Source organism: Pholcus phalangioides, unplaced genomic scaffold, assembly GCF_987345545.1.
Source record: "Pholcus phalangioides strain wild (caught in Gottingen) unplaced genomic scaffold, Ppha-v1.0 ptg000011l_1, whole genome shotgun sequence".
NCBI lineage: Eukaryota > Metazoa > Arthropoda > Arachnida > Araneae > Pholcidae > Pholcus > Pholcus phalangioides.
The window spans coordinates 31,765,776-31,787,446 of record NW_028301604.1 but is presented as its reverse complement, the minus strand read 5'-3'; positions in this window follow the sequence as shown (position 1 = coordinate 31,787,446).

Sequence of the window (21,671 nt, the reverse complement as noted above, 5' to 3'; positions counted from 1 at the left end):
TTTTCCATAATTATCGTAATGTAGTGTAATATAATGAAAACACTGTGTGTGTGTAATACGGGACCCAATTGGTCCGTAAATTTGTTTCGGACATTTTACTGGTCCTTGTTTTCAGGAAGGTTGAAAAAAACTGCGATGGAGAATATTTTTTGTGGGATCGTTCCAAACGTTTCAGACCTAACCAGAATGAAATTTTGCCTCCCGGTACTGGCCCTTACGGGCCAACTGTGGGCTTACAAATTGTAGCCTCGTGGAGACTACGTGTGAGGAGAAAGGCAAGTGAGTATTTGCGTGTGTGTGTGTGTATTACGTGAGTGCGGTTGTGTAAAAGAGAAAAATTTTGTCAAATCCGGGTAACTGTCTGGTACTGTCACTTTTTAACACAATTTTGCAGATAAAACGCTCCACAACCTTCTATTAAAAATGTTTACACTTGGAAGAGAATAGAGAAAAAAAGGTGTCGAAAAGACAATTGGAGAAAGTTTCCATCATGTACTCACTAATGCGAGCTTCGACAAGTTTTTTTTTCTGGTCATTTTCAGGAAATAGAAGAAAAAGTGAGAGGTGGGTGAATATATAGGAGGAAAATTTGGTTAGTTATTGTTAGTGGGGGAAGATGATGTCAAGGGAGGGGGTGAACATTTTGCCAGTGACAAATCAAAAGTAACAAAAAATTATGCGCTTTTGCTTCAAAAATATTTAATGAAGTAGCAATTTATGATATCATGGTTCAATGATGTCGGCCTTTTGGGGCAATATTGTTGTTGACACAATAAAAAATTTTATATACATGTTGAGCAAAGTTCAACAAATTCCTGGGTAAAATAATTTCAAACTTGATTAAGCATATATTTACAATAGGAGAGAACTCTTTCTCATTCTGCAGGGCCCTCTGACGCGGAAGAGTGCTTGAATTGTTGGTCTCGGTGGGAGAGCCATCCACGGATGACAACATTACAACTTAAGCCTTTTTACTTAAGCCTTTTTTGGTGCATCGAGGGAAAGCCATCGATACTATTGTTGTACTGTAAACTAAATAATGTTGTATTGTAAACTAATAATAATAAATTTGTCTCTGCGATCCTATCATCCGCGCCCTTTGTTGAGGAAGAATTCATGGGCGATGATCTGCTGGCAACGAGCGAAGTGCTATTCTCCTGTTGTCAGCAAGTGCGTTATTTTTTTGTTATTATTATTTCTTTTAAATGGATTTTTTTTTTCAAACATTTCGTACCTTCAGTTGGGGCTTTTTATATGTAGACAGCTGTTTTTGTTGGCCTTCCTCTTTTTGTTAGAGCAGCGTTTCTCAACCGGTGCTCCGCGGTGACTCAAAGAAAATAAAATAAATCAGTAAATTAGATTGATACATGAAAAAAAGAGGCATAAAGGGTTCTGCCATAAAAAATTATATATAAATCTGGCTCCTCAAGTCATACAGGGCTCCGCAATAAAAATTATATACTGAGAAGGGCTCCGCAAGTCAAAAAAGGCTGAGAACTCCTGTGTTAGAGGGTTGGCGATTGAAAGAATTGTTTTTGTTTGATTAAAAATGTATTTCTCGGTTGAACACATTTATTTGCAATTTTGTGTTCAGTGGAACTGAATTAGAGTTCGTTCCAAGGGAGGTCCAAAATTTGTTTGGGCCTTCGAAATTTCCAAATCTCATCATGTCGTAGTCCCCAACGTCTCTTATATGTTGGTGTTGTGAGTTGCCCATTCTGTCAAATTGATTGAGGTTTAATTCTTGTACGGATGACCAAATATGGGAGAGTTGAAGGTCCGTTCATATGTTGATGTAACGAAGGAACCAGTGCTTTTGTTAGCTGTCGAAGGATTTTATTTTGTCTCACTTGCAGGGTTTTTATATTTAGTTTGCGTTCGTGGGCGAACACCGATGAGACGTAAAGCATTGTGGGTCGAAAAAATGGATTTGTATAGAATTATTTTTTCTAATAGTGAATTTCGCTCTGTGAGGAGTTTCAGGATCAGTGAGGAAAGTTTTCTCTCTGAGACGAGGGTGGTAAAAGAAAAAACGTGGGGAGACTACGCTGAAGCAATTGACAATCGTACCAACTTACCACGGAAGGAAGTGTAATGTGCGTCACTTATTTTTGATTTTTCAGGTGACTAAAAGAAAAACGAATCATTTGCTTAAGGTAGTGGTTCTCAAAGTGGGCGCCGCGGAAAGCTGGTGTGCTATTGATGTGTACTTGTTAAGTGCTTCGAAGCGATTCTCAGACTGCTTTGAGAAGTCGCGGATAGACACTGAGTCTAAGGGAGTCGAAGGCGAAAAAAAGCTTTAGAGAACCACTGGCTTAAGGGTTTTATATAGACGTTGCTTGGATCGCAAAAAGAAATTCTTCAGAAGTTTTCTTTACTGTTTAATTCCACCTCCCCCCCACAAGAATTTCATTAGTGACTCCCTTTTAGTCCCCCCTTCCCGGTCTTCTTTGCCTCCTGCTAAAATCTACTTCGAAATGAACAGTGACTCAATTGGCACTGCTGCCTACTAGTTTCTTAATATTTTGATTATTTCTAAGTATGCGTGTACTGAGTACACTGTATTGATTGTTGTTGATGTAGAATTCTAATATATTCCATCCGTGCTAAATAGGAACGTTTAAAGTTAAAATATTACAGTATGTATGTGTTACGGTGAATGTGATAAATTCGGAATACATGTTTGAACGAAATTTATCAAACTCATCAAAATGGTCGGCGATTAAGCATAATCAACGCATAGATGAAATTTACCCTAACAGACACTGCATATTGGTTTAATGTATTTTTTTACTTAGGGACAGATGAGCTTAAATTTCTGATCAAGACGTTTATATTTTGGGAGTTCTCTCGAGACAAGTTAATCGACGAAACCCCTTGGGGAACCGACCAGCAGACTCAAACTCGAAGCCTTCAATCCAAAATCAAAAACTGGCTTCAAAGGGGGAAAGAGCATAGGAATGGTCCCGGGTACGGAGCCATTGTAAATATTTGCTTTTGTGTCCTACCTTCAGTAGTTCTTTATCCTATCGAGGTTTTAACATGGGGTGCTTGTGTGGATGCCGACTGAGGGACGCTAGTCTAGACTAGCGTTGAAGTTCCCTAGTTGAAGAATGAAAGGTTCCCAGGGATTTGTTAACTATTGTGATGAGATACTTGACACAGTATATTTAACTACTTTTGTGGGGACGAAGAAAATGACATGAAAGCTCTCCGGCTTATTGTGGGAATATGACGACGCAAAGAAGATGCATATTCATATGGCGAATGAGTGCACAAAAACACGGGTGGCAGGCACAGAAGAGCGGTTTTTTTTTCTTTTTTGACACCTTTCCGTTTCCATGCGTCTAGTTTTGTGTCCGAGAAATACCACAATCACATATCCCGCGGTAAAGATGTAGTGAACAAACAACATCGTTCGTGTATTTCGGACAATTAAAACTGTTGTTAAGCACTGAATGGTTCTGTTGTGAGTAAAGTTGTCGTGGTGAACTGCAAAAAACTTAACAAAAAACATAAAGGCCTGCAAACAAAAAGCTACTCTTTCTTTCTACACTCTATAAGCTACACAAAAGAACTAGTTAAGCACTTTTTGTGCGCATGTTATTATATAAAGCAGCGTTTCTCTTTCCTTTTTTTTTGCCCGTCGCCCCCTTCGAATATTTTTTTTCTCGTGGCGCCCCTGAGTCTTCGACCCTCATTTAGAAGCAAGATCGTTTATACGTATTGAATTGATTTTTTCAGTGAATTTATACTGAATGAAAATTTTTGCAAATAAAATTGGCCCCCAGACCACTGGCTTAGAATTTATTGAGCTGCCCACTAATCCGAATTCTATTCAGGACCGTATCAACATCATGGGCCCCTCAGGCAAAGTGATGCTATGGTAGTCCTATACTTAGCAGGAAATAAACAGCCTACATATTTCCTACTTATTTTAAAAATTTATTGCACTATACAAAATATCATAAGGTGGAGTCACTTGTGTACATGAGACCCCCGGGCATGAACCCTCACAAGAGTGGGACTGACAGAGCTGCATCCCAGGGCCTGATATGGTTTTCATCAGTTTTTGTTTTTCCCACTAAATTTAATGTAGAGAAGGGGGTCTGTGAAAAATGTAGCCGGAGGCCTGCGAAAAACCCCATCCTAGGGAACCTGCTGCAAAATGTGGGGGGTGAGGCCCGGGTGAGTCCATGCCCTAAGACGGCCCTGGTTTCGTTGGATTCTGCAAGTGTATAGTCAATATAAAAGCATTATTTCTTCACACCTTAATTTTTCTTCTCAGCTCTCTGCAGCCCTTCAAACCACCTGTCACGGCCCCTTTCTAAATTTATTGCATCTCCGTGATTCCTAAATTTCTACACAAATATTGAGTTTTGAACACCCCTCCCCAACCACTATTTACTGCTCCCGACATTTCCTATTATTTTACGCCTATGATGATGTCGTACTGACTTAAATTCTTCACGGTTGTAATCGCAACAAAATGTATAATGCATAACATGATTCTATTCCAAACACATTATTCGACCTCACTTGGTAATGCATAATTTCTCAAATTATAATGTTTTGTTTCGAAATTCATGGGTACATTTTTTTCAAGTGAGCCAGATTAGTTCGCAAGCAGGGGTTTGTTCCTCCATGTATTTCATTTCATTTTTATGTATTTTTTATTTATGAATTATGTGAAAAAAGTTTGCCGATTGCCCACAACTTCTGTAAATAAATGTATAGAAAAAAAAGGCTATGGAGTGTGTGTGTGTGTGTTGTGTTTTCGTTGGTGTTCACATTTTTCTAATGATTGACCAATTTTTCATGTACCAAAACAAGACTCAACTTGAAAGATAGAATTGCCGAAAATGTCAAAAAAGTAATAATAATAATGCAGCATAGTATGCAAGGGCGAAGCGAGAGGGGACTTGGGGGTCTGGTCCCCCCCCCCGAAATGTGAGAAAATTACCGAAAAAAGGGAAAAAGATGGCCAAATCCATTGTTCTGTCACTTTGTTCCCCCCCCCGAACGAAATTTCTGGCTACGCCCCTGATAGTATGCTTATTATCTTGGTTTTAACAATGGCTTTCCGCACATTTTATGTCAGTTACATGGTTTTCACATGGTCGTCGCGTTATTGATTTTAAAATTATTATTATTATATATTATAAAAATGATAGCATGATATATTAGGAATTATAAAGGCGTGGTTCATTAAAAACTTTGGCCATTCTAACTTTCCAGGATGCCTGTACTCGTTAACAGGGCCGGCCGTCTTAAGAGCTTCATGGGACCCTGGGCCAAGTGGTTTTTCTGAGGCCCAACATAATTAAGGGGCTCTGGGCAAACCCTCTCGTCAATGCAAAAATCGGCCCAGACCAAAAGAAGTTTCAGACACGAATTATACATTATACGTATTCATCAAATGGGCTTCAAAACTGGGAGATTGGAAGTATGAAAAGATTGGGGAAAAAAGGGTGTCAAAAACCATAAATCTGTCTATCATCCTGAACCCCCCCCCCATCCTGTAGCAAGCCCCCCGACCGGGACTTTTCAAGGCCCCTCTATAGTTAATTTATAGTGTTAGAAAGTAGAAAACTAAGAATCAGGACCGTAACTAGGATTTATGCCGTCCGGGGCAAACATCATTTTCGGTGCCCCACAACGATTTATAATGATAAAATTCGACTATCTTGGTGTTCTTTGTACCCCCGCCTCAAGGGCGTAGCGAGGGGACTTGGGGGTCTGGTCCCCCCCGCGAAATGTGAGAAAATGACCGAAAAAAGGGAAAAAGATGGCCAAATCCATTGTTCTGTCACTTTGGTTCCCCCCCCCCGAACGAAATTTCTGGCTACGCCCCTGCCCCGCCTAAAACTACTGGCCCCCTAAATTCTGCCACCCGGGACCGTCACCCTCCACCCTGCCCCCCCCCTAGTTACGGTACGGGTAAGAATAACTGCGAACTCAGCCCTCCCCCAGTGGGGGAGTGGCGAAATACGAACTTTTCGCTCATACTGCAGGCTCCTTTCAGCTACAAATGAACCGTGACAAGCCGAGAGCCGCAGAAATGAAAGTGAACCGTTGCCTGTTAAAACGCCTCCTGTAATTGGTCGAAAATGAGCCGTGAATCGCTTCTTTTTTCGCTTGTGTTGCCTGCTCCTATTGGCTACAAATGAACCGTGACGAGCCGCAGAAATTCAAGTGAGCCGTGTCCTTTTAAAAGGCCTCCGGGAGCCGCTTCGCTTGCCACATTTTCAAATTTTCAGGATTTTTCAAGCGATCCCCCGTTGAGACACGAGAGGAGAAGCACGTCTCTAGCTGTGCTCTGATGATCGTATAGTAGACCGATCCAACCAAACTAGCGACATGAAGCTAGACATCGCTCCGTACCCAGTCGGACACATCCGAACTTGAAACATCTTAGGGTTTAAAAATTTTGTAAATCTACCCTCAAACGACTTTGACAAATTCCCAAAATGGCACTTGAACTGAAGAAACAACCGATATGCTTCCTACATGGTCACTCGTTATCCCCGGGCAACAAAGCATGGTCCACCATGGCAGAAACCTTTAGCAACCAGAAGGTTCGACCAGCGGTACAGAGCCAAGCTGCCGTCAAATATCTCGCTAGAATTGCTGAACACTACACCCTTTGGAGACGAGTCCATCCTCGGAACAAGTCGGTTCATTGCAAGACGCACTCGTGCCCGGCTGATGACATACTAGAGAAAGCCTTCCTGGTATACCTGGAACTCCGGAGACAGCCGAAAGATGGCAGCACGCTCCAGCTCGAGCTTGCAATCCGGCAGAACTTCGTTCAACTCCTCCGAGCTGACAGTAGCTGCTTTTTTAACCAGCCGTCGCTCAAGGTAGTCGCAGAAGACTACTCCACGAGGATCAACGAAACTATCTACCAAATTTTCCGGAAGCGGGATAAAATCCCGGAGTTTCTGATACCGGCGAAGGTGATCCCCCCAAAAAGCAGTGGTGAAAATCAAGCTGCAAAGGACAGAAATACGCCTCAAGGACTGAACGTCCCCGCAGATACCGTTCAACCAGGTAAAATCCCGGAACGGCCTGCGGAAAACCTGGATAACAACACAGAAGAGAAAGACGATGTAACCACCGATACTGTCTCCCCGGACTCCCAGTCGGCGGTATCACCGGCTCAAACTGACCAATCGCAAGCTTCCCAAGATGGTGAAGCCCCGCCCACAACGGTCGGCGTGCCAGACGGCCAGGTAGGTCATGAACGAAGCAGGCCCTCTCTGCTGATCCGGTGCGGCCGACGATGGCGTACGGTGGCGAAAAAAATCAAGGACACATGCAACGCCGCGTGTGAAGTTAAATTCTCGCGTGGAGACTATAAAATCACATTTTCGAACACTGATGACCGCGACAAAATAATAGAGTTCCTTACCAAAGAGGAAATTACAATTCTCAGGCAGTCCGCTCAAGCGGCGGACATCTTCAGCATAATTCTACGCGGACTTGACTCAACAATACCAGCTGAAGAAATATTTCAGGAACTCACTGACGAGGGCTTCAAGCCGATCAGAGTGACCCCTATAAGATCACGAAGACGAAGGATTCGGTCCAAAATTCTCCCGCTATGGAAAGTCGACCTGCCCAGCAGCGACAGATCCAAAGAAATTTTTGGACTTAAACAACTTCTCTTAGTTGCCATATCTGTCGAGAAGCACCGACGAAACCCGAATCGGAAATCTCCGTCAATTTGTTTTCGCTGCTTAAACTGGGGTCATTCAGGTGCCTCGTGCGACCGCCCTCAAAGATGTATGTTCTGTCCCGGATTTCATGACCGAAAACAATGTCCCAAGCGTGGAAGTGGCCCCCCAGAATGCTGCAATTGTGGTGAAGGGCACCCAAGCACATCACGAAAGTGCATAGCGTTCAAAAGTGAACTTGCAAAAATGAAGGGGAACTTCGAACACCAAGAAAATATCACAACCGAAGCAGAGACCATACATCCCGCGACCTTTAGAAGATCGGGGAAAAACTTCAAAAATCCCAAATATATCCCAAAAAACGTTTGGGAAAGTTTTCTGAACTTTAAGAACTCTCAGGAAAAAGCAGCCTCAGGCAACTCGAGCCTCCCCGCGGGTAGCAGTGACGACAAGCCATCTGCATCTACGGACCTGGTGGAGAAACCCAGCGGAGCAGAAAAACACAAGTCCCAGCCTACGGACTTTAGTCACCCAACCGAGAAGAAAGTCAACTCGAGGCTCCAAGGCGCGAAGGACAAGACTCCGCCCCGATCCAGAACCGAAAGCACTGGGCATGAGTGCTCCCCGGGTCCATCCGAACGTTGTGACGGCGGCGCAAGTGCTACCCCCATCGACCGAGTGGAAGCTGACGAAGTTCGTAAGTCCGCCTCCCCGGCCTCTGTCTCCTCGTCCTCGGCGTCATCCACGTCTTCGGACTCCGAATCGTCAACCAACCTTGATGCGGCACGGGACTTGTTCGACTTTGCCAAGGCATGCATACAGAACACCGTCCAACAATGCTCGAAGAAAGAGAGACGAGCTACTCTGCAACAATTTCTAAAAGAGGCTGGACGCATTCTCGAACGATAACTGACGAGCAGCTCCCATAATCAGCAACATTAGCGTTGCAAACTCTATCTTTTTCTTCGCTTCCTTTACCCATCTTTTTCAAAAATATTTCCTAAAAAATCCCATAAAAAATTCAAAAATTTTTAAAAAACTTACAAAAAAAAAAATATAAAAAAAAAATATTCTTAAACGAAATCTCTTCTCCATCTATCGCTACGAACTTTTTAATACGACTAATTCTATTCCTCTTTTTCTTCACCTTCTAATTAATAATTTTTAATAAATTGTATTTTTGTGTATTTTTATTCCTTTTCAGCCAATCCCTGACAAGCAACTCTTCCGACCAATGAGGATGAGCCACGACGAACCAAGATGGCGTCGCAGAAGCAGTCCACTTTACTTTTCCTGCCGAAAATATTAATAAGTAATATGACTAACAAGTTCGGAAAGACATGTTAATTTTTCCTGGTTAATTAATTTTTATTAATTTTTATTAATTAACGAAGACAAGCTCCCAAATTCTAGCATACCACACGCACTTCACAATACACATACACTGCTCCCTTGCCTTTCCTTCACACTGGTCCTAAGCGGACCTATTTTGAGGGCGGCAGATGTCTGCAAACAGATAGGCCCCGCCAAAAAATTTTCTAAAAAAAAAAAAAAGTCTTCGCTTGCCACTGTTCTGCAGAACTTAACAACTAGTCTCTTCCCAAGTCCCCACCCTCCCTTCTAAGAAGACGTTGGCCACGCTTTCTTTTTCCCCCTTTTGCAAGGTTTTTTTTGCACAAAAGGCTTTTACAATCCCCCTTTCGCTGCGTTCTTTTTTATTTACTATTATTTTTTGCTCTTTTACCTCGGATTGAATGCACCTCTTGAAGGGGAAGGAATCTCATTCTCGTTGTTATTATTATTGTTATTTGGTCTACTCACCAGTGCAGACGCATGGGCACGTCCGCGGGGAGGAGAGGTGTAGAAGAGGCAGATCTCCTGAAAATAAGATGTTCAAATTTCCAAGATTCGGAGTACTTTGAATTGATAGGCAGTAATTTTTAGCCAGATAGAGAAGAGCCGCAACTAGGGGGGGGGGGGGTCTGGGGCTCGGGCGCTGGACTAGTGGGGGAGAGGAATGCACCTCTTTTAACTGCTCCTTCTACATTATACGGGGCACAGAAATGCAAGTTTGGTTTGTTCCGGCTTAAAAAGTATCTAGGTGCGTATCCCTGGATTGGTGGGGGGGGGGGGGGTGTTCTCATTACGGCTCTGCTCTTCAGCTCGGATTTGTTGCTCCTCCTAGAGATGACAGAAATCGTTTTCCTGATTTTTCTTTTCTTGACCAGTATAAATTTTTTTTAGCTCTTCAACGTCGGATTTGGCTTCCAGCAAAAATAATTTTCCCCAATTGTTTTTTTGGTCAATAAATCTTTTCTGCCCTATCGTGACAAATTTGCCCCAACCCTTTGCTACAGTGGAAATCATGTCCCCTAATTTTTTTTCGACTTTTCACTTCAGATTTGATGCCTTTTCTACGAGCAGACAAATCATTTACACTAATTTTTTTTTGGTCAATAATATTTGTTTTTGCCCTTTCATCATGGATTTAGCACCCCACCTAGAGCGGACAGACACCATTTCTTCATTAATGTTTTTGGGTACATAAGATTTTTTTTTTGCTTTTTAATCTCTCTAACAGCGATATCCCATGTGAACGTACGGATCCCGCGGCTGAACAGTCGCCCCTACATTCATAATTTTCAACCGCAATGTAATTTGTTGTTTCAGTTGTGATTTTTCAATTAAAATTTCGTATGTAATTTCAGTCGTTATTATAATGAATAAAAGAAGGGGGGGGGGGACGATTGTCCACCTCTTCCTTTGCGACTATACCAGTGACTCCCAACGTGGGCGATGGAATGTTCCGGGGGCGGTAGAAGCTACGGGTATAACATAGGATCCTATGGCTTAGATTGCGTTGGGGGGGGGGGGGAATGGGAGAACAAAATTTCTGAAGAAGGGGGCGTTGGGACAAAAAAAGGGTGGGAACAATGGCCTATACCAATACATTTTTTTTGTGAACTGGAGTGGGAGTTGTTATCACTCAAGTTTATCAACGTAACCCCTTGTGAACCCAACCCGCACTCTCGAAGTATTTTTTCCTAATGTGTCGTAGTCTACACCTTTATACCTAGCTAGGTATAAAGGCTGTATTCGGTACGAGAACCTTTCGCGACTCCTTACAAAATGACATTTGTGCGAGAGAAAAAAAACGGTGATTGCTTATTTTTATGTGAGATGTCTCGAAAATCTACATCAAAAGCTGTCCGGCTTATTAAAAAAGACGACCATAGGCAAAGATAGACTTGGAAGTCTGGGGGGGGGGGGGCGGCACGATGATGATGATGTCAATTCACATATACATTTATACAGTCGACTCTATCTTTGACGCTGGGGAAGAGCAATGCCCCCCCCCAACACCTCCCGTATCTCCGCCCATGAAGACGACACAGGAGATGAATACAAATCGTTTATCGATTGTTACGTAAATGAGAACATGGATGTTCATGCAAATACAGTAATATGGAGATTTTTTTCTCACCATCTTCAGGGCCGTCTTAAGAGCAACATGGGCCCCCGGGCCAAATTACTTTTCTGAGGCTTTTTTTCTCCTGAGACCCCCGGGTGGGCCCATGCCTTGAGACGGCACTGAACCATCTTACGTGTCTGGTTTAGTGCACGAAACCATCTTCTATAAGGGGGCCATTCAAGTATTACGTAAGCAGATTTTTAGCCATTTTTGACTCTCCCCCCCCCCCCATTTGTCAGCAAAAGTCGCAAAACACTGACCCCCCCCATATCTTCAGAAACGGGTGGTTGATGACGTAAGTAACCTTCAAACCCCCCCTCCACCCTTATCATCAAAAGTCAGCAAATCCGAAACCCCCCCCCCCCTCTCGATGCTGACGTAATACTTGAATGACCCCTAAGGGAAAAAGTTTATTATTATTATTTTTGGAATGAGAGAGAGAGAGAAAAGCTTGATTTTTTGCATATTTCTCTGGTTGATTTTTTAATTGAAACGCAACGCGTGTCCATCAACTGCAGCGTAAACGCAGTGTGCTGTAATTGAAAAAAAAAATCTAGAATTGTTTTCGGGGGGGGGGGGGGGAGGAGGAGGGTAAATCACAAGAGTTTATAAAACCCTTCGCTAGATGGCGCTCTTGATCAACTCTTCAAAAGAGCCGTGTAAGAGCTGCGGTTCATTTTGGTGAGTGAGCGGTTCAGAGCCGCTCACGGAAAAGAACCGTTTTGCCCATCACTATGAGGCATTATACAAGAGGGGAAAAAAGAATACACAACATATATTATAGACTGATGTAAATATATCGATTATGTGCTATTTTAATCGAAGTTAAAAAGGAGATAAATTATTTATTATGTAAGCCAAGCCGAACAGATTATGGGTAGAGTGACCATACGTCCCGTATTTCCCGGGACAGTCCCGGTATTTTCTCTTTTTTTGGCCGTCCCGACTTTTTGGCAAAAGTGTCCCGGTTTTTCCCGTATTTCACACGAAGCCTACTTGAATTTTTATTCTTTATTAAAGTCGAAGATTGAAATTATTTTTCAACTCAAATTATTTTATGATAGTTACAACTATATATGGGATATTAATCTCCCACATTTGCCTTGGCAAACGTTTTTTTTTCCGTGGAATACATTTTAATCCACTGCAATTTGCAGTAATGCATCATTTCCCGCCATTGTGATTTTTCCGTAATTTCAACAATATTTGGCAACTTTGTTTGGTTTTGGCGTCGTTTTTGCCGATAATTGGCGAAGTCCCGTATTTTCCCGTATTTGGAATCCCGATGTCCCGTATTTCTCTCGAGGAAATATGGTCAGCCTAATTATGGGAGAAGATTCTTGGCGTTTGTAGGAAATTCTAAGGGTTAAAATTAAATAATAAAAATTCATTAAAAAAAGATAAAAATTACTTGAAATTTTATCATATTTTTAAATTTAATGCAGATGCATTTTCATACAGATGCTATCTTTGTTTAGGGTGACCATACATCCCGTATTTCCTGGGACAGTCCCGGTATTTTCTCTTTTTTTGGCCGTCCCGACTTTTTGGCAAAAGTGTCCCGGTTTTTCCCGTATTTCACACGAAGCCTACTTGAATTTTTATTCTTTATTAAAGTCGAAGATTGAAATTATTTTTCAACTCAAATTATTTTATGATAGTTACAACTATATATGGGATATTAATCTCCCACATTTGCCTTGGTAAACGTTTTTTTGCCGTGGAATACATTTTAATCCACTGCAATTTGCAGTAATGCATCATTTCCCGCCATTGTGATTTTTCCATAATTTCAACAATATTTGGCAACTTTGTTTGATTTTGGCGTCGTTTTTGGCGATAATTGGCAAAGTCCCGTATTTGGAATCCCGATGTCCCGTATTTCTTTCGAGGAAATATGGTCAGCCTATCTTTGTTAAATATTTGATTATGTATTTTTACAATAGATGGCAGCAAATTCCTTCTGGATGAGAGAAATATTCCCCGTCCAGAGAGAGTTATATAATAAATCTTGCAAACCCGATATATTTTGGACCTTCAATTTTTTTTTCAACTCCTGGTAGCACGTAGACCAAATATTCCACAGCTTCTACTATTTCAACATCGATTAATTTTTAGCTAGTTTGTTAAGGTAGTTTTCATTTCTATAGTTCAACCAACTTCCATGGCAAAGGTATTCTTCAACAAACTTGAAGGCTGAGTCCTCTGGCCACTTCACCATCCTATATTTAAGCGGAATTCTAGCGAAACAGTAGAAGAAGACGGAGCATAAACAGGTTCACGGTTGAGATCAAAATAAACCCCTCCGTGAGAGAGCAAAAAGGCCCCTCAAGAGCGGCAGTTCACGCCCACTGGAGCATGCGCATAGGTCTACTTAACCGGAAAAAATAGAACAGTTCGCTTGTGCACTCGCGCACTTGTCAACTAAAGCCGTGTAAACGGTCCTTATCGTCTGCATACATTGTATCGTACTTGGCAACTTAAAATTTAGTTACCAACCAAATCACTTGCCTCGTGTAAACGCTACTGTAGTCGAAGCAGAATGTATTGTTTGTTGGCCGTTTATTTTCATCATGGAATGACATAATTACAAAATAAAAAACCCGGGAAAAAACAAGCGCAAAACGTGAGGGAAAAATGGCGGTAAGATCAGTGAAGGAAAGCATAAACAAAATGAGATTTCGACGCCAACCATTACTGCCAGTTTCTTCACCAAATCCCTCGCAGCCGGTAACCCATTCACTTTTGTTACATCATCGGCAGCCAATCATATCACTGAGCCGTTTTGGGTTTTAACGGCTCGTCCCATTGGCTACTAACAAACCGTGAGGAACTGCGAGCGGCGGAAATTCAAGTTAACCGTTTCCTGTTAAAAGGCTCCTTAATGAACCGTGACACGCCAATGCGGATTATCATATATAGGCCAAACTAAACGTGCCTTAAAAAAACCGTTTAAATGAGCATAGAAGATACGTGAGCATAGGTGGAGATAGACTAGGCAGTCTGGGGGGGGGCACGGTCATTATTGCTGGGGGGAGGCAAGATGATGATGATGTCAATTCATATATACATATATACATTAGATCAGTCAACTCCATCTTTGACGCTGGGGGGGGGGGTGTCAATGCCCCCCCCGCCCCTCCGTATCTCCGCCCATGTACGTAAGCAACCAAGTCTTTAATCGCTCATCCATAGCCCAACACTGCTGGTGTTTTGACCATAAATTTGACTTCTCTTCTGCCAAAATCATCCAAAAATGCCCCTCACCGTCTGACTTGCATTTCTTCGAATCATTCCACATCAACAAAAACACAAACCAGTTGGTCAACGACCTATCTAGCACACCACCCTTCTCAAAAATCTGGCAACAGTTTCTATAATAATTATTCTTCTCCATCACTATCACGTTCTCAGTTGCGATTGGCTCAGTTGCTCTACTCTTTTGTTGCCGGTTCATTTTGAATTTGACTCTTGTCTACAACAGCGAGTAACTCCCGCTATAAGGAGTTTCTCAATATTTTCTTTCTTCTTTGTTTCTGCTACTGATGAAGAAACTTCATATAGTTCCGAAACGCGTATAGCCGTGTTCGTTTTGGAATTTTGGGTATATCCAACGTCGATTTCTCAATTGTATTATCAAACCCAAAAGGTAATTCATTTCTACGCCACTCACGTTCACCAAAAAACAAACCATCCGCTGACTGCCACGGAGTGAGGACGTGTCTGAAACTGTTCCACAAATTCGGACTTAGCTTTCGATAATCTCTTGCGAGTTCTCCGGGACAACGAGCGTCGACTTACGGCGTGAGGTTCAGCTTTGGGCCGTCGATGTGCGGTGGTGTTCGGGCCTGGACTTTAATGAAGGACGAGAGCTGCATAGGCTAAATCGCATATTGTCGCATTGTATTTCTTTTACAGGTCTGGGGTGGACTTTTACTCTTTTAGGAGAGACCGGCGAAAATAGAGATATTGGTTGTGGTGGCGTTTTGCTCACTAGGCCTGATCACGCGCTAGCTGTCTACTAGGCCTAATTGTCTCGTGGCTGCTCCCTGTAATGGTGCTTCCTAAGAACGGCAACAAAACGAAGCAGGGTAAGTGCATTTTAATTGTCCGCTCTCTATTTTTGACATGGTGAGGTTTTGTCCCATTAACGACTCCACATTAGGAGGAACTTTCAATAGACTGAAATCCACGGTGGCAAATTTGCTTACTGGGGATTTAACTGATTTGCATGACGATTTGAACCAGTGGCTAGGCGGATATTATGACAAACAGGCGTATCTGGGCAGGGCCGTCTTAAGAGCATCATGGGCCCCCGGGCCAAGTGGTTTTTCTGAGCCCTTCTTGGTAAATTCTAGAAAATTTTTACCTGGTTTCATTTTTGTGATGCGCCCGGGTGGGCCCATGCGTTAAGACGGCACTGTATCTAGGAAATTACGATGAGCCGGAATGCTCGACGTCCTTTGAATTCGATGTTTTACTGAATGTATTTTCAGATTATATAAATAGACCTGATGAGACCTAGGAGGAGTTTTTACCTTCCTTGGTGGAGGCTACGATGACCTTCTTCTCAGAAATACAAAAGGAACCATGTTGTCATGTTTTAAAAAAGGCCTTCTTGAAGGAACCTCTCGTGCTGCCCGTGGGAGGAGGCAAGAAATTGAGAATGAAATTAAGAAGCTATACTAAGAAAAAAACCAAGGCCAAGGGGCCCCCAGTAAATGTGCATAAAATTAGCCCGATTAGGCAAACTGTTGATGAAAATGAGGAAATATCAAGTAATGTACTAGAAAATCCTGGTCCAAGTGGGGCCCTTAATGTTAATGAGAATATACAGGAAAATGATACTCAGGAGTTAAATATACCACACGCAGATGAGTCAGATCCCTCTCGGCCTGTTGGAGGGGGAGAACTTCCCTTTGCAGAGAATGAGGATGGTGAATTTGTACAGGTTAATTATCAAAGAGAGAAAAACAATAACCCCCCTGTTGTTCTTACTTATTGGGGCGAAAAATGGCTTAGCGACTGTGCTAAAATTCGTGGTTTTTGCGAGTTTCCTCCGGATGCAAAATCGATTTCTGATACAACATCTATTAAAGTCTGTACTGTTAATGATTACAGAAAATTAACTAAGTTCTGTAACGAACAGAATTACAAATTCTATACGTTTGAATTGAAGAGGGACAGGCATCTAAAGGTTGTCATCCTTGGTCTGCCCCCGAATGTAAATCACGACGAGATTGCCGACGATGTAATAAATCAGGGCTTTGAAGTGGTAAAAATGGCGAACCATTACATTACCCAAAGGCGAACTAATTTCAAGGGTACATAGTGCGAACAATAGCATTGTGTTTGACCCAACTGAGGTAGGTAGCTGAGGCCTTTGCGGACTCCTTTGAGTACCAGTTCACACCAAATGGCATACAGGATGCCTGGACAGCAATGCAAAATCACCAAAAAATTCTCTCTTTTTTGGAAAATAACCCTCCGATCCTTTCTGAGACCGAGTTTATCCCTCTTACTGACATTGATGAGCTTAACTTGGCTATAAAGAATTTGAAATCTAAAAAAGCACCCGGCTTTGATAATATCTCGAACCTTGCTATTAAGTATTTTCCTCCTGCAATTCGCCTCTCCTTGGTTAACATGTTTAATAATATGATAAAGTTAAATTTCTTTCCAAACTATTGGAAAAATGCTATTGTCAAACCAATCCATAAACCTAATACTGATCCACTCTTCCCTCAAAAGTTTCGTCCAATCTCCCTTCTTTCCGGTATAAGCAAACTGTTTGACTTCATCTATATAACCAGCTTTAACAACTACACTGCTACTAAAAACCTGATTTCTCCAGAACAGCATGGTTTCAGGGGGGAACACTCTGTGATAACCCAGTTGATGCGCACAACGGAGTTTATCATGGATGATCTAAATAATCATGAATATGTTTGTGCTATGAGCCTGGATATAGCGAAGGCTTTTGACAAAACAAATCATGATACTTTACTCACGAGAATGATTGGCATGGGCTTTCATCAAAAATTCATCTATTTTGTGAAGAGCTATCTGGAAGGCCGTGTGTTTCGGGTGAAGATAGGCGGGATACTTTGTACAAGCCGTCCAATAAGAGCTTCGGTCCCACAGGGAAGCGTAATTGGACCACAGCTGTTTTCCATATATGTAAACAACTTCCCGGGCCCGCAGAGGGGCCTCAAGTGCCAGTATGCGGATCAACCCATCTCACTAATGGCAGTAAATTGCAATATAGTGATATGGCCAGAGTTGGTGTTTGGTGAAGTAGTATGCGGATGATGTGTTGCTGCTGGCTGTAGGGACCTTAACAAGGCTTTTGAAAATCTCCAGGAAACCGTTGACATGGTTGAGGAATACTGTATCGAGGCCGACATAAGATTAAATCACGATAAATGTATTTTGATGTGGTTCCATAAAAGACAAAAATCCCCCTACTCGACCTAATCATCAGAGAGAAATTGGCAATGTTAAACGCTTGCCTAAGCCCCAGCTTAAATACCTTGGGGTTACATTTGACCGAAAAATGAATTTTAAAGCTCATATCGAACAAGTCAAGGGGAAAGCAAATAAAAATTTAGGAATGTTAAACAGAGTATACTTTCCCGGAAGCAAGCTGTCGCTACGTAATAAACTTCTTTATAACTCAGTTATCCGTCCTTCGCTAACATATGCGTCGCCCGTCTGGGCATTTGCGACAAAAAAGAATCTTGAGGTATTGCAAATTTTCGAAAATAAATTATTTAGGCACTTTACGGGGGCCAGTTGGCGAAAATAAGTTATGCGAAATTTGGATGTAAGAAATGATATTCAAATGAACACTATCAGGCAGCAAATCTGCTGTCTGGCTGAGACTTGTTATGAGTCAATTAGAAACTCGCTCCCCCCCCCCCACCACACGGGCACCTTCGAGAGATCCTGGACGATGATCCTGGGATCATTCAGAAATATAGCCGGCCAATGAATATCCTTTATCGACAGTGGCCTGCATGAGAAGCATAGACTTATTGGACACTGTTCTGGGGAGACTGGTCAACGTGCCTTCTCCCCTTCACCGATAGATGGTGTTGAGATGAGCATATACGTATTCTATGGCCTACGACAAAGCATAACTTGACACTTGCCTGTTGGCCCGCATTTGCGGCTATGACTATATCTGCCACTTTGGAGATTATAATTGTCAACGTCGTCTTTTATACTTTTTAGAGTTTTAATTTTAAAAACTGGATTTTAAATGTAGGTTTTTAATTTTTGGCCTTCGAGGGAACCCTTTGACAGGACTCGTATAATATGGGTTCTGCCATGATATTTTATCTTAGATATATTTCCTATGGATCTTAACACTCCTATGGTGGTCAGCGGATTTTATTGAATTTTACTTTTTTACCTTTTATTTTTATTTGTTCCTCAAAGATACGACTTGCCATGCCTTGAGTGCGAATAAAGTGATTTGCGCTTGCTTTCTGTATAATAATGTCCTTATGTTTTGAAAATTCTTTCTGAAAGATTTTTTACACTGACATTAGACACACACGGTACACAACAAGCACATACAGTGACCACTCTTTTTCTTTTGTTTCTTAAAAATTTTTGCAGGCCTTATCTTTGGCCCATTCCTAAAGTGCGGTAGAGTGACCAGGGTTGTCACGGGATTACCGTCGAAGCACCATTCAGGTCAGGTCAGGTGAAACGCCACTTTTCTTCAGAACTTAAGGCCCGTTTAAACGCGGTAAGTGATTTAGTTGGTAACTAAATTTTAAGTTGCCAAGTACGATACAATGTATGCAAACGATAAGGGCCGTTTACACGGCTTTAGTTGGCACGTGCACAAGTGAATTAGTGGATAAGTGAAATAAAAACGGTTCTATTTTTCCGGTTAAGTAGACATATGCACCAGTGGGCGTGACCTGCCGCTCTGGAGGGGTCTTTTTGCTCTCTCACGGAGGGGTTTATTTTGATCTCAACCATGAACCTGCTCATGCTTCGTCGTCTCCTGAAGTTTCGCTAGAATTCCGCGGAAATATTGGATGGTGAGGTGGCCAGAGGACACAACCTTCAAGTTTGTTGAAAAATATCTTCGCCATGGACGTTTGTTGAACTATAGAAATGAAAACTACGTTAACAAACAAGCTAAAAATTAATCAATGTTGGAAATAGTATCTGTGGAATATTCGGTCGGCGTGCTGCCAGGAGTTGAAAAAAAAAATTGAAGGTTCAAAAATATATCGGGTGTGGAAGATTTATTATATATTAAAAACTGGACGGGGATATTTCTCTCATCCAGAAGGAATTTGCTGCCGTCTATTGTAAAAATACATAATCAAATATTTAACAAAGATAGCATCTGTATGAAAATGCATCTGCATTAAATTTAAAAATATAATAAAATTTCAAATAATTTTTATCTTTTTTTAATGAATTTTTATTATTTAATTTTAACCCTTAGAATTTCCTACAAACGCCAAGAATCTTCTCCCATAATCTTTCCGGCTTACATAATAAATAATTTATCTCCTCTTTAACTCCGATTATAATATCACATAATCGATATTTACGTCAATAATAATTATACAGGGCATAATATTTACGTCAGTCTATAATACGTTGTGCATTCTTTTTTTCCCCTATTGTATAAGTGAAAGTGAATAAATGTATTCTTCAAAAAAAAAAAAATCATATAATGTGGCTCTGATCACAGTATTCGTAAGTTCTACCGGATCATCTTCATCCATTGTTGCGGAAGCTATGAGCTTTGAAAAAAAAACACCTCTTTGAATGCCAGATATATAAAAAATCATTACTATTATTCTCCCGCTAGTTGCGTCTTTCACCCTCCGTTGATTGGAGTCGAATGTAGCGCGCATGCGCTAATTGCTCTCGCCTCCTTAAAAATTATCCAATGAGCATCTACTAAACCACTTACGTATGGACACTTTTCAGAACAATCGGTAAGTTAAAATCTAGTTACCAACTAAATCACTTACCGCGTGTAAACGGGCCTTTATAACTAGTCTCTTCCCAAGTCCCACCAAAGCCTCCTAGATACTACAAGCCTGAAACATGTTTTCGTGACGTCACAACCCGGGTCCTACCGCGTACACGCTTCGGATTTAAAATACGCTACCAACATGTATTTTTTGGCAGTTAGAAAGAAAAATTGACGATTTTTTTATTGCAATTATTACCTAGTATGGTATATGGAAAACACTGAATGTTAAATTAATGAATAATAAAATTATAAAAAGAGGTAATTTAACAATTATTAAAAAAATAGGGGTTTCACAAATTCTCTGCTAACACGTATTTCTAGGTGTTTTTTTTTTGCTCCCAAGCAAATATTTTTGAAAAATCAGGCAGTATATATTTGACTTTTCATTTTTTTATTTATATGACATTAGAATTTGTATTTAAAATAAAAGGATACACAGGCAATGTACAAAAATAAAAACAACTATGTCATTAAAATATTTTTTATTCATTGAGCTACATTCATATTATCAATTCTAATTCAAAGGGAAATTAATTGCTGCTCTAAACATAAAATTTTTGTAAATGCTCAAATTTATTAATCTATGAGGGGAATTTCGAAAACATTTCAAAACCCTGATGGGATTTCACATTATGAAAAGTCTCTTGTGTGTGTGTGTGTGTGTGTGTGTGTGTGTGCACTCATTTATAAAATTTCCATAAAATAAATTTTAGTTTCTAATTTTAAATGGTGAATTGTGAACACTTAGAAATAAATATTCAACTTTTTGAAATTTGAAATTTAATTAACACATCAAGACAAATACAGAACACAAATACACAAACACATATTACATTTCAATATTAACCCAAGGGATCGTACGATCCGTCCAGGATTCTTTAAATGATAATACTTTGCAACAGACCAACCAGGTAAACAACAGCACTCGTATCTGGACTTGAGTAGATAAAAATTTGTATTCGCTGTGCTTGCACTTTGAGAAATTGATATCATTAATTTGCAACCACAAATTTATCATGCATCACTAAAATTTAAAATTGATCAGATTGCAAAAAAAAAACAAAAAAAAAAACTTAAATACAGTCAAATATAAGATATCCAAAAAATAAGAGTGAGAAAGGCAGATTGCATTCTACTTGTTACTCAAGAGATTTGATTGATATCATTAATTAGTAATCGTTTAAATTTTCTAATACATTTTTCAGATTTTATATCATGATTTAGATTATTATATTCTTTAGGTGCGATGTATAAAAACTGTTTCTGTATTATGGTTTTATTTGGCTTTATCACTTCATATTGGGTTCCAGTTCCCCTTGTTTGTCTTACTGTTTGCTTTAATTTGAACCATGCAGGGTTTTTCTGGATAAATAAAATTTTTTTATAAAGATAAAGTTTCTGAGTATTAAATCTATAGTCATTATTGCAGTCCTGGATTATGGAAATTTTTTGAGATACATTGTTGATTACTTTTTCCAAAGAGCTTCTAACCACGTTAACA